The sequence below is a fragment of the Salmo trutta genome, chromosome 13 (genome assembly GCF_901001165.1).
Source record: "Salmo trutta chromosome 13, fSalTru1.1, whole genome shotgun sequence".
In the NCBI taxonomy this organism is placed as follows: domain Eukaryota; kingdom Metazoa; phylum Chordata; class Actinopteri; order Salmoniformes; family Salmonidae; genus Salmo; species Salmo trutta.
In genome coordinates this window covers 46,097,381-46,111,738 of record NC_042969.1, presented here as the reverse complement: position 1 = coordinate 46,111,738, position 14,358 = coordinate 46,097,381, and the positions used below count along the sequence as shown (strand labels likewise).

Below are 14,358 nucleotides of genomic sequence, written 5' to 3'. Positions count from 1 at the left end.
TTATTAGGCTTCTGTGCAGTCTACAATACATACTGTAGTAAACATGGGAAAGTGCCTAATTCCTTACATAAGGGAGATCAGGCCATGTCTGTACCACAGAATGCAGGGCACGCGGGAGACCGGTGTTATTTCATAGTTGTGATCTCTTCACTATTATTCTACAATGTAGAAAATAGTAAAAATAAAGAAAAATCCCGGATTGAGTAGGTGTATCCAAACATTTGACTGGTACTTGCATAATTCATTTAATTAATATTATGGTGTTCCTATTCCATGAAAAATGAAAAACACTGGGTTTCTGTTAGGATTAAACAGAAAATATGGTACTGTACAACGTGACGCTCATAAATTCAGAGCATTGTCATATTGTTTGTTTGTAAATTCGGACCGTTTCGCTCTTGGAGTGCACACTGGATGTTCGGGCCGAGGAGTAGAGTTGATTTGAGATTTCTGGCCTTACAACGGCAGTCAAGCACCCAAGCTAACATTGGCTAGCTACTTCCAGACACAAATGAGACCACTCTGACCATTTTACTCGCCCTAGCAGAGCTGGTAAGGCAGTTTTCATGTTAACCAGAGCGTTGGTGACCGGAAATGTGCTGCTGGAAACAATTTAATTACACTTTTTTTTCAACGTTTACTAACACCGGCCATATTCAACAGGTGTTGAGGGCTCGTAAATGTATTTTTCTGTGCTCTGGCACACTTAGACAAGAGTGCTCTGAAATCCATGTAGATGGTAGGCTGGACACATTACATTTTTAACAACGTTCTTTTTTGATAAAAAACTAGTTCATTGCATCCGCTGGGGAGCCCAGTTTTATAATATGACCACATTTCCCAGCTGCTTGCCATCGTTTTTAAGTAGTCACGAACAAACAGCCCTTTTTTTAGTGTGTTTTTCTTCCTGCCAGCTCCTATTAGTTCAATTGAGCACCGTGGCACCAACTCACCTTCTGAACATTCTTTTCCCAGCTTATTGTTCAACATCACAATGCCTGCTTTGCTATTGTTGGCAATGAGACCTGCTCACATTGTTTTATAGTTAAAATGTAAACAACAAAAAAATATTGAAATTCTGCGGTCTTCCCATTGTTTCCTATTTGGAAATATAGGCATGTCTATTTCGCCAAATATCTCGCAATGTGTATATTTTCATTCTTTCAAGTCGGACGCCATTTTAATCATGAGAATTATGTAAGCATGGGCAGCTAGCTCGGTTGTCATCAAATGCTAGCCCCAAAAAACATTTTGCCCTTGGAATGATGAGCTCCCCCCATTGTTTTTCTATGGAGAGGCATGCCGGTCTATTTCGCCAAATATCTCACTGTGTATATTTTTTTTTTTCAAGTCGGGCACCATTTTAATCAAGAAAATATCCTCTTTGTAATTATGTAAGTCTGGGCAGCGAGCTCGTTTGTCATAGATCGCTAGACCAGAAATAGTCAGAAGTCTTTATTTTTTCCCTACTTTCTCATTACGCAGACATAAGCACAGTTGACACCATCGAGGTGCAGAGGTTAACTTTCTACACAAGTAGTTTTTTCCAGTTTTGTCTGACGAACAGATTGTAGTGGTAAAATAAAAAGGGATACATTTATTTGTGCCATTTACGTTAAATAGAATTCTAAGCATCACTCCAGTCAAAACAGGTTCTGCGAACATTCAATTCAATTAATTTGCTATGGGCTCGCGCTAGTGTTCCAGTTTAACCAACGTTCTTTAGCCGTTTTTCAGCATTGGGTGAATTTTGACTCATTCTATTGTCCAGCCTATAGATAGCCAGAGCGAATTTATGAAAGCACCCGAATGTCCATTGAGAAAGCACAACGACTATACCATTTAGCTAAGCTAAGAATGACGGGAATAATCAAGTCAATAAACGTTGGGTAGTTATATAGCCTATAGTTAATATACTGGCAAGTTTGATGTATAACTACTAACGTTAGGTAGTGTCGTGTCTTTGGGTACCATTAAACTGAAGACATGTTTATCATTTAACTCCCTGTAATTATTATCACGCGATTAAACTGATTAATCGTTTAATTGTAATTAACTAGGAGATCGGGGCACCAAGAAAAATATTCAGATTACAAAGTTATAATTTTCCTAATATAACTTAACCTATATTATAATATAGGCCGATTATCTTCTGGTTTAAATGGTGTATTTTACCTCGAGTCCAGTCTCATTCCAAACATCGTAAATTGTTGTATCTGCACGAACCCAGTCTTTACTAAAATCATCCATACATCAATTGTCTTAAAATCATTTATTTACTACACTAAGTAATTAACAGAAAACATACAAACAGTAATTATCGTCACAAAGGATTGGTAGCGTAATGTGTCCTAATGGGCTAACAGGCAGGTCGGCCTGTTGAACAATGGATCATAAAATTCAGCTGAGGATGCACACCTACAGAGTTCATTAATATTACAATTGACAATTGAACGCTCACTCATTCGGGAACAATTGCAATCAATATATATTTACGCTCAGTGTCGTCGGGATCCTTGTTCGAGCGTCGTTCTGATGGAGAGTTCTCTCTCTCTCTCTCTCTCGGTTAGAATGGATCTTTCAAAGCGACATTCATTAATGTCGTTATAGAATGGATGTTTCGTTGGTCTTCGCGTTCGATGATATAATTTACTTAGCTGCAGACTAATAATTAATATCAAAGACTTGTTCTTATTCTGTCGATCTCGATAGTCTAAAAGTTAACCACGTGGTGTAGTTCACTTTCAGTAGAGGAATTGGATGGTAAAACCTACTGGCCATGGAGTGCAGGCCTGGTCTTAAGAAAGTAAATCAGGGTGGGGGTTTTTATAGGTGACCCTAGAACAGGCTTGTCAAATGACGCCTGGTCCTGTCTGTGTCCCTTGGGGGGCGTGCCGATGGCTGAGTGAAGCTTGGTACAGAAATCCAATTCTATCACATTAACATCAGTACATAGCATCTCAATGTATTACAAATAGCTTTATCCTTATTAATACATTTTATACAACCATTATGATGCAAGTCTCATCGCTGAGGCTATTATATAAACAGTTTTATGGTAATATGGCTATATTGTCTCTTCTGAGTATCACAAAATTGTACCAAGCAGACCAGTTCGTAGCTGGATTCTTCACCAATCTTCCATACCTTCTCCAGAACACACATGTCGCTCGGTTCTCCAATTCTATGAGTTGGAAGAATTTCCTTTGTCTCTCTATGAAACATGGGGTAGGAGATTCTCCTCTTAGAGTTTTTACAACCCTTTCACACAGGGCCTGGGTTGGGGGGAAGGTATGTTGGGGGATGGTACAAAGGGGAGGGGGTCAACTGATAGCCCTGTACCCAAAGAGGCCAACGTCATGACAGTAGCTAGCTAAAATACCGGAACATACTGCTGTAATGATATCCTATGTGGTTTGTAAGGACAGCGTAGCTAACAAATTGTCAGCAGTCCTTCTAGCATCCGGCGTTACCGTTACATGAGCCCACTATTAGACTATCCTTTTGTAAAGGTTCAATAGTCTATTGTTCAGCTATTAGCCCTCCTCATCAACTTGTAACAAATTGTTGTTCCCATCTCATTCCTTTCACCTCTTCCATGCGCCATCATTCTGCACCTGGGTGGCTCACTTGTGGGCATGCTGGCAGCAGGATATGGCAGCATCTTTGGTTGTGCGTCAACAATTCTACATACAGTAGCACGTTTGTATGAAAGTGTGGTTATTCACAGGCAAAATGTTATATGCTATGGAGGTACATTTGTGTCTTTTTGTCCCAAAAATTTCGGTCAAAAATAATTGTTCTGAAAGCAACTTTTTTCCGACACAAAGGAAGTCAAAGCGGACACCTACGAAGATGGCATCTCAGGTAAGCAGCACTGGGCTGTATAGACGTATCCTGAAAATGACATCTGCTGCTTTAGATTGAATGGTCATATCTCAGTTATTGTTTTCATATCTATAAAAAATGATGTTTTCTTCACTTTCAGAGAGCGAGCTGATCAAGGGGTTGAAAATGATATTGTCAGATATTCGCTGTCCGAGGAACAGGCCGTGGAAGCTTTATTGATGGTAAAAGTGTCCATAACCAGAGGTAATTAAACTGTTCTGTGTTCTTTTTCTCTCTTCGTCTCTGCCTGTCTTGTTGTACATGGAACCGGTCTCACATGCATTAATTAAAAACCCTTAAGATGTGAGCTGCTAATTTTCAGATTTACACCACATCAACACAGCCATTTTCACTGCACTCTCTTATGTTATCTGTTGCTGCCAAGTCGTGATTTCCCTGGGGGTTAGCCTTGCAATAACCAAGTGGTGAGACACATAGCCCTCTATATTTAAATGTTTCAGGTACACTCCGATAGGTGTCTGCATCACATACGGTATCTTCTATTGTTTGTCCTCATGCATCTGTTTTTCAGCATAAAGTATTCTGTAGCCACTTAGTGTGGACACCAGGTAAGACCACACACACACACACACACAATGTCTGTTATGTCCTGTCCCTAGTAAGATGTCATTTTCTATAGTAGAGTAGGGCAGAGCGTGACAGGGGTGTTTTGGGCTGATCTATGTTTTCTAGTTCTGTTTAAATTCTAGTTTTCTATTTCTATATTGGATTGTTTGGGGTTGATCTCTAATTGGAGGCAGCTGATCCTCATTTGCCTCTGATTAGAGATCATATTTAAGTAGGGTTTTTTCTCATTGTGGTTTGTGGGTTATTGTCTTTTGAGTAGTGTGTTGTCCTCTGTGTCACGGTTTGTTGTTTTGTAATTTCAAGTATTTCAGTGTATTGCATTCAGTTTCACTTTTAATAAATATGTGGAACTAACGAAAACGCTGCATCTTGGTCCGCTCATTCGAACAGCCGTGACAATGTCTCTCTTCTTCACTTCATCCTCTCCTCCTTCTCCCTAAATCCTCTAGGTTATATCAGCTGTTTTGGTGATCACCTCCCGCATCTGAACTGGCTGACAGAGGGCACAGCATGATCAGAGGTGAGAGGTCACTTGGTCGGGTCAATAGGAAGTATTATTAAAGAGATGCTTTACATTGAAATACAGACAGAGATGCAGTAGTCCCAGAGTTAATGATCCAAGGTCAGTTTTGCATTTCACCTCCTGGTGATTATTATGACTGAACGTGGTAGAATTTTAAAAAACAAGGCTTAATCATGCTCTCTCTCTATCCATCTGTCACTCGTCTGCAGGTATGTTTTGATGTGAGAGGAAGTCAGTCCCGTCATCGCCACCTCACCCGCTCTTAAGATAACCGTCAGGCCAACTGGGGGGCCGAAGGCTGGTTAGGAGACACCGCAATTGTGATGAACTGAGAGAATATTGGGGTAGCACTATAATTCATTAATCATATGCTGTCTGCCGCTGTTCTTACCTCTTTCCCTTTCTGTCTTCTACACCTCTATCCCCACCTCGTCTATCTTCCTCGTTTTATAATGCACACCATATGTGCATTGAAGTACAGATTGAACTTATACTTACAATAATCTTAATTATAATGCATTTATAACACCTGGATAATGAACTTCTTTCAATAAAGAGTTTCACATTCTCCACTGGTTAAAATTAAGCATCTCATTAAAATACTATCCTGTTTCCTCAGATTAATGCAGATGAAGGGAGTTAGATATGCATAGTTTTTTTTCTGTATATATGAATTACAAATCAATCATGTTTCTAGTCTATTGCATAGTTACAATGTGTAATCATTGATGTCCCAGGAGCATGAGTGGTAAACACTGTTGAAGTGTATAATTGTAATACATACATACATACATACATACATACATACATACATACATACATACATACATGCAGACACAGCATCATTCAAATAATGGAGTTTGATATGACTGAAAAAGAATGTCTCAGAGACTAATACCTGAACCGCACCTTTATTTGCCAAGGAAGAATACATGATCAGTGAATATATTCAATGTACAGGCTACAATGTGGGAATCTCATGATTGGTAATAACTACAGTACATGTGTATATAGGACTTGCATCCTTGGCACAATAAAGTTATTATATTCTACTCTATCCATAGGCTTCATTAATGCCATTCAGACTTGAAGTTGATACAACAACTATGATAGCTAAGGTTCATAGATTGGTATGAATATTAGTTCAGATCCATTTTAGGGTCCATACAAAGATCAGCTACATACTGTAGCTAGCTACACATCCATAGGCACACAGTTATTTTTATCCTCCACTACACAATAAGCCAGTAAATAGTTAGCTAGCTATGTTACTTCAGCTGCGTTGCAAGGCAAGCTTACACAATTGTACATTCAATTTGCAGTAAATGCTTTAGCTACCTAGATTCTTTACATCCACTGTTTCACAAGACGACAGCCTGGTTTGCTGGTTCTCAGGAGTCCCTAAAATATTTAAACACAAATTACAAATTCCTTCTAACACTAGCTATCTGGCTAATGTTAGCTAGTCAGATAACTTGCTAAATAGCGATTTTCGTAAATTAACTTTATGGCAAAAAAATATGCTCAATCGTTTCTCTACATTAACTAACATATTCCTCTCAATTGTGCATTTTTTCTTGACTCGTTATGACGTTATAACTACTTACATTTGGTTCCACCGTAATGTTTTGTCAGCCATCTTTGTTGAAGAACGGACTTCCGGAGGCGAGGTGGAATCCTTGGGCAGAGGAGTGGAATTGGACCCCCTCTCCGTCTTGCGTTCCCGTAGCCACCCATCGATCTGGATGGTTAAGGCAATGAGCGAGTCGAGATCCGTCAGTAGTCGGGCTGCTAGTTCATCTTTAACCTCCTCTGATACGTGTCGAATAGCGATTCTGGGTTCCAGACACTCTCAGCTGCCAATGTGCGGAAATCCACCGCATAGTCTGCCACACTGCGGGAGTCTTGCCGAAGTAACTGCCAGGAAGCCTCTTCCCCAGACAATGGAGAATCAAAAACCTTCACCTCCGCCACAAACTGCTCCAGACTGAAGCATACGGCAGACTGTTGTCCCCACATGGCCGTAGCCCAGGCAAAAGCCCTCCCTGACATCAGCGTGATAAGATACGCTATCGTCGAGCGGTCCGAGGGGAAGGATGGGGCTGCAGCTCGATGAGAGAACACTGTGGGAGAAACGCCCGACAGGTTCCCTACTCTCCAGCGAAGTGTTCTGTGGGGAGGTAAGCAGGGCTCTCGGGAAACCAGGGAGGCCGCGCTGCTAACAGCCGGGTTACTGAGGGGCTGGGAGGTTACTGTCATGGTAGGCAACGCACAGAATTGCTCCAGCAAAGTGTTCAATGTGCGGTGATGGCGTTCATACAAGGTCTGGAACCCTTCCATAAGACTACGAAGCAACTCCTCTTGCCTTCCAATGGTGGCTTTCCTCATTTAACTATAAGATGAAAATAAAATATTTTATTGTACCTGGGGCTGTTGCCAATGTGATAGCCAAAAGATACCGGTGTTGCAGAGCTGGTTCCAGTCTGCTGGGTCCATCGTGGCCAGTTCGTACTGTCAAGGCTCAGGAGGAGACAGACAGTTTTGAAGTAACAAAAGCTTATTACAAAAAAGTGGGGCATGCAAACGACAGGTCAAGGGCAGGCAGAGGTTAGTAGTCCAGGGTGGTGTGACAGGGTACAGAACAACAGGCAGGCTCAGGGCAGGCAAAATCGTCAAAAAAACAGGTACGCTAGAAAACAGGAACTAGAGACAAAAAGGAACACTTGAAAAAACGCTGGTAGGCTTGACGAAACAAAACAAACTGGCAACAGACACAGGTATAAATACACTGGGGATAATGAGGAAGATGCACGACACCTGGATGGGAGGGGTGGAGACAAGCATAAAGACAGGTGAAAGAGATCAAGGTGTGACACAGAGCCACGACTACATGGAACTCTATTCCACATCAGGTAACTGATGCAAGCTAGTAGAATCAGATTTGAAAACATAAAAATACACCTTAAGGAACAGCAGGGAATGTGAAGACAAACAAATGCTAGCACTCTACACACACACACACACATTGAAATAGCTAATGTAGATGCAGGGAGTTAGGAAGCAAGTGCAGTTAATGAGTTTAATGACGATGAACATTGAACGATACAAAACAAGAAAACCGTGTAAACATGGAAACACCCCGGTGGGTGATAACGGAGTGTTATATAAAGGGGAAGTAATCAGGGAGTTGATGAAGTCCAGGAGTGCCCAATGATGCGCAGGTGTGTCTAATGAATGTTGCCAGGTGTGCTTAAGGATGGGTTGTCAGGAACGGTGGTAAGTAGACCGGCGACTTTGCGCACTAGAGAGAGGGAGCTGGAGTGGACGGGACAATAAGTTGTATGGTGGTATTATACATATTTTATTGTAGATAATGTATGTAGTGGTGTAATAATATTATAGGATGTATTGTTTTATATTTTGTTTTATGTGTAATGTAAGTGCCTTAATGTGTTTGGAACCCAGGAAGAGTAGCTGCATCCCTAAAAAATACAAATACAAAGTGATCACGTTATAGAAGCTTTTGATTCAGACCCAGCCTCTCTGCCTTAACCAGAGGGAAAGATTGGTAAACATCACATGATCCTATGATTTGATTTTACATTAGTGTTGATTTTGACTTCAAAGTGCATACATTTTTTTTATCTACTTTAATTTAAGTATGATTTGATTTTAGAGCCTTATTCCTATATGAATCCCAGTGATGTGGTTAATTCACAGATACTGTATGTGCTTCATGGATAAAGATAGGATTTTGTATCTGTCTCTCCGTTCCCAGATGAATTCAGAGTGCAGAATGGGGAGGGCTCCAAAGTGAGAGTCCAGTTGACGACAAATGGAATAGTGGGTGTCCTCGGCAGCTGTATCAGGAGATATCAGGTGATGACGGTTGGGTTAGTAAATTCACTTTTCAATTCAGGAAATTCCCTTCATGAATTCAAAAATCTACAAATAAAACAATGCTTTACCCCAGTTCATACATGGAATTTCAAAAAGATTCATGAATTGACTGAATTGAAAAGCAAATTGACCCCCAACCCTGCAGGCAAGATCCTGGCCTAAGAAGAACTCCCTAGAGTGATGGAGCAGCCCTATCAGAAGACCTGGTTGACCGCTACTACATCCTCTCTAAAGTTGTCCTCACTGGCCCCATGTCAGTGTAGGTCCATGGCCCTAGACTTCTTGACTTTTTTGGGGGCCAGGACTCGGAGGTGGAAACAAAACATTGGTGACACTGGTGCAAAGCTTGCCAGTGGAAATGCACCATCAGTGTGACTGGCTGGCTTTGAATCCAGGTCCCCTGAGCATCACAACTTTGTTAGCCAGGTGAGCTAAAGCCTTGGCAATAACAGCAGGAATAAGCTACAATTTAATGAAGGCCATTTGGGTCCTGTAGGCCAAATGCTATACTTGAGATGATAACCTGCTGTCTCATAATGCATGTTGATCTGTCTGGGTTTTACTCACCTTGATTTGTAGGATGACTGGATTGTTAGGTTTTACAATCTTTAGTGTTCTGTGGCTTTTTATTGTGGACAAAAGATGCAACCCACCAGGCGGAATATGGCAAAACTGGTTGAAATTGTCAAAATTATGTAATTTCAAACAATTTATGTTATTTTAGCCTATATATGTTATTTCAACCAGTTTTGCCTGCTGGTAATGTGCTCAAATGTAATAGCTAATTCCCAGGGGATTGTGCTTCTAGGACTAAATACACACAACTCACAACATTTAGATAAGGAATGTGGTACACCAAAACATCTCTACAGTGTGCCTTCTGAGGAGAGATTTTAGTTACATTTATTTTCTTATGCTACTGGAAATGTACATGTTAAAAATGTGTTGGATACATTACTTACAGAATAACCAATTTAATAGTAACACAAATTAAATTAAAATGCATTCTATTTCGTATTTGCTTATACAAATGCTGAGTTTGGAGTGCATTTTTGTTACTAAATATATTTCAAATGTATTGGAAAGAGGTAATCAAGTAATTTCAGAAGTCATGGAACCTGTTAGAATTATAAACAGAATGTATCGTGTGTGAAACTTTCCATGCGCCGATGTTTTCAAATTCTAGTTTGGTTTCCTTAGATTGCTGTTGGCTGTTGCTTATTCTCAAATCGTTTTCTTCTTCTGTATAGCAGAAACACAGTGGTTCTTAAATAACTTTTGAAGATGAATTAACTTTTGCCTCTGGCGACGCTCTTGAGCCAAAAGGGGTCCTTAAATGGGCTGAAATATTGTTCCAAATTTACCTTACTGGATAGTCAGGGGCACACCTCCCCATACCCATGAGCAAAAGCATATATTTGCCTTAAACTATGGGTTTTTGTGGTTCCATGGGATAAGAAATGTATTATATAATTTATACAGTACCACTCAAATGTTTGGACATACCTACTCATTGTTTTTTTTCTTTAATTTTACTATTTTCAACATTGTAGAATAACAGTGAAGACATCAACACTATGAAATGGCATGTGGAGTCATGTAGTAACCAAAAAAGTGTTAAACAATCAAAATATATTTTATGTTTTAGACTCTTCAAAGTAGCCACCCTTTGCCTTGATGACAGCTTTGCACACTCTTGGAATTTTCTCAACCAGCTTCACCTGGAATGCTTTTCCAATAATCTTGAAGGAGTTCCCACATATGAGCACTTGCTGGCTGCTTTACCATCATTCTGCGGTCCAAACCAATTCAATTGGGTTGAGGTCGCGTGATTGTAGACGCCAGGTCATCTGATGCAGCACTCCGTCACTCTCCTACTTTGTCAAATAGGCCTTGCACAGCCTGGAGGTGTCTTGGGTCATTGTCCTGTTGAAAAACAAATGAAATCAAATCAAAATGTATTTGTCACATGCGCCAAATACAACACCTTACAGTGAAATTTTTACTTACAAGCCCTAAACCAACAATGCAGTTTCCAGAAAAATAAGTTAAAATAGATAAGTAACAAATAATTAAAGAGCAGCAGTAAAATAACAGTAGCGAGGCTATATACAGGGGGTACCGGAACAGAATCAATGTGCGGGGGCACAGGTTAGTCGAGGTAATTGAGGTAATATGTATATAGCCACAGTCTTCCCTGTGGCTCAGTTGGTAGAGCATGGTGTGTGCAACGCCAGGGTTGTGGGTTCGATTCCCACGGGGGGCCAGTACAAAAAAAAATGCATGAAATTAAATGTATGAAATGTATGCATTCACTACTGTAAGTTGCTCTGGATAAGAGCATCTGCTAAAATGACTAAAAATGTTTAAAAGAAATGTGTATATATAGGTAGAGTTAAAATGTCTATGCATAGATAATAAACAGAGTGTAGCAGCAGTGTAAAAGAGGAGGTGGGGGGGACAATGCAAATAGTCTGGGTTGCCATTTCATTAGCTGTTCAGGAGTCTTCTGGCTTGGGGGTAGAAGTTGTTAACCTCTACGGGCTAGGGGGCAGCATTGAGAATTTTGGAAAAAATATGTGCCCATTTTTAACTGCCTCCTACACCAACTCAGAAGCTAGAATATGCATATTATTGTTCAGGTTTGGATAGAAAACACCCTAAAGTTTCTAAAACTGTTTGAATGGTGTCTGTGAGTATAACAGAACTCCTATGGCAGGCAAAAACCTGAGAAGGTTTCATGCAGGAAGTACCCTGTCTGACAAGGTGTTGTTGTTCTTGCTTCTGTTTATTGAAGAGTCAGGATCTTAGCTGTAACGTGACAATTCCTAGGGCTCCAATAGGCTCTCAGAACCCGGGAAAAACCTGAACGATGACGAGGCAGCCTCAGGCTGAAACACATTATCTCCTTTTCCAAGTGTCCCATCAGATGACAATGGAATTAGGCGCGTGCGCGATTCGCCCCCGTGGAGTATTTTCATTCGGCTGTTTAGCTAATTGCAGATTCCCGGTCGGAATATTATCACTTTTCTACGAGATAAATTGCATAAAAATTGATTTTAAACAGCGGTTGACATGCTTCGAAGTACGGTAATGGAATATTTAGAATTCTTTTGTCACATTCTGTGCCATGCTCGCGACCGTGATTTAGCATTCTGATAGTGTCTAGAACGCACGAACAAAACGCCGCTGTTTGGATATAACGATGGATTATTTGGGACCAAACCTACATTTGTTATTGAAGTAGATGTCCTGGGAGTGCATTCTGACGAAGAACAGGAAAGGTAAGACCATTTTTCTTATAGGAAATATGATTTTGATGAAGGCTAAACTTGCCGGGTGTCTAAATAGCTAGCCCGTGATGGCTGGGCTATGTACTTAGAATATTGCAAAATGTGCTTCATCCGAAAAGCTATTTTAAAATCGGACATATCGAGTGCATAGAGGAGTAATGTATCTATAATTCTTATGCTTTTTGTGAACGTTTATCGTGAGTAATTTAGCAAATTGTTAGTAAATTCCCCGGAAGTTTGCGGGGGGTATGCTTTTTCTGAACGTCACATGCTAATGTAAAAAGCTGGTTTTTGATATAAATATGAACTTGAGTGAACAGACATGCATGTATTGTATAACATAATGTCCTAGGTGTGTCATCTGATGAAGATCATAAAAGGTTAGTGCTGCATTTAGCTGTGGTTTAGGTTTTTGTGACATTATATGCTAGCTTGAAAAATGGGTGTTTGATTATTTCTGGCTGGGTACTCTGCTGACATAATCTAATGTTTTGCTTTCGTTGTAAAGCCTTTTTGAAATCGGACAGTGTGGTTAGATTAACGAGAGTCTTGTCTTTAAATAGCTGTAAAATAGTCATATGTTTGAGAAATTGAAGTAACGTTTTAAAAATCGCGCCACAGGATTACACTAGCTGTTACGTAGGTGGGACGAATTCGTCCCGCCGGTCCCATAGAGGTTAAGAAGCCTTTTGGGCCTAGACTTGGCGCTCCGGTACTGCTTGCCGTGCAGTAGCAGTGACAACAGTCTATGACTAGGGTGGGTGTTCTACAGCTGCACCATAGAGAGCATCCTGACTGGTTTCATCACTGCCTGGTATGGCAACTGTGCCCCTGCACATTGACTTTGTACCAGTACCCCCTGTGTATAGCTTTGCTACTGTTATTTTACTGCTGCTCTTTAGTTATTTTTTATTTCTCTATTTTTTTCCTTAACACTTATTTATCTTACAACTGCATTGTTGGTTAAGGGCTTGTAAGTAAGCATGTGACAAATTACATTTGATTTTATTAGATTTGATTACCTTGTCACAACCAAACTGATTGGCTCAAATGCATTAAGAAGGAAAGAAATTCCACAAATGAACTTTTAACAAACCACACCTGTTAATTGAAATGCATTCCAGGTGACTCCTTCATGAAGCTGGTTGAGAGAATGCCAAGAGTGTGCAAAGCTGTCATCAAGGCCAAGGGTGGCTACTTTTAAGAATTCTTAAATATATTTTGATTTGTTTAACACTTTTTGGTTACTACATGATTCCATGTGTTATTTCATACTTCTGATGTCTTCACTTTTATTCTACAATGTAGAAAATAGTAAAAATAAACAAAAACCCTTGAATGAGTAGGTGTGTCCAAACTTTTGACTGGTACTGTACGTATATATGAACCATACAAACAAAATTGTTCAGTGTCTCATTGTTTACAAATTTTGTTTTGAATGTTGGTTGTATCTTTAATATTTTGCATGAATTATACATTTACAATACCTTGTCTATATTGCTCTTCCCTGCAGCTGAACCGAGAAGTGAACAACCAACCACCTAATGCTAAAGAAGGCTATGGTCAAGGTGGAGCACATTGGGCTAACTGTTGAGGAGAAACACACCCGTGAATTAGGAAGAGACCCTCTTGACAGTTGCATACAGCTGGAGGTAAAACTGTCTGCTCATGTGCCTGGGGCTGGTCTAGTGGGTAACACTGTTGCCTGTAGCATATACACATTGTGTCAGTGTGGGTACTCCTATGTGTGTTTCTATCGATCTCTTGCCCTCTACCTAACATCATAAGAAAAACATTTGACAGAAAAAAGGAAATGGTGGGAAACAAAAAGTGTCCTCTGATATTCTGAAGGGTTACATTTAACCAAAAATGTCACATACGTCGAACACAACAGGTGTAGATCTTACCGTGAAATGCTTGGTTACAAGCCCTTAACCAACAATGCAATTCAAGAAATAGAGTTAAGAAAATATTTCATAAATTAACTAAAGTTATAAAAATAATGTAATGACCTGACTAGATCATGAAGGAACAATTGGCCAGACAGAGGATGGAGTTAACGAATGGACGGTTTATTAACCCAACTTAACACGGGCTACTGTTTGGCCGTAGCCCACGCCAAATAAATGAAGGGTACCCTACAAACGAACCGTGACCTTCTCTTGT

General features: G+C 40.2%; 1 long non-coding RNA gene across 1 annotated transcript; it reads left to right on the top strand.

The window, feature by feature from the left end:
• Window positions 1–8,491: 8,491 nt before the first annotated feature.
• Window positions 8,492–9,202, top strand: LOC115204911 (uncharacterized). The gene is made up of 3 exons (XR_003880519.1): window positions 8,492–8,567; window positions 8,778–8,892; window positions 9,045–9,202. It is a non-coding gene; the product is annotated as an uncharacterized LOC115204911 (long non-coding RNA).
• Window positions 9,203–14,358: the final 5,156 nt, after the last annotated feature.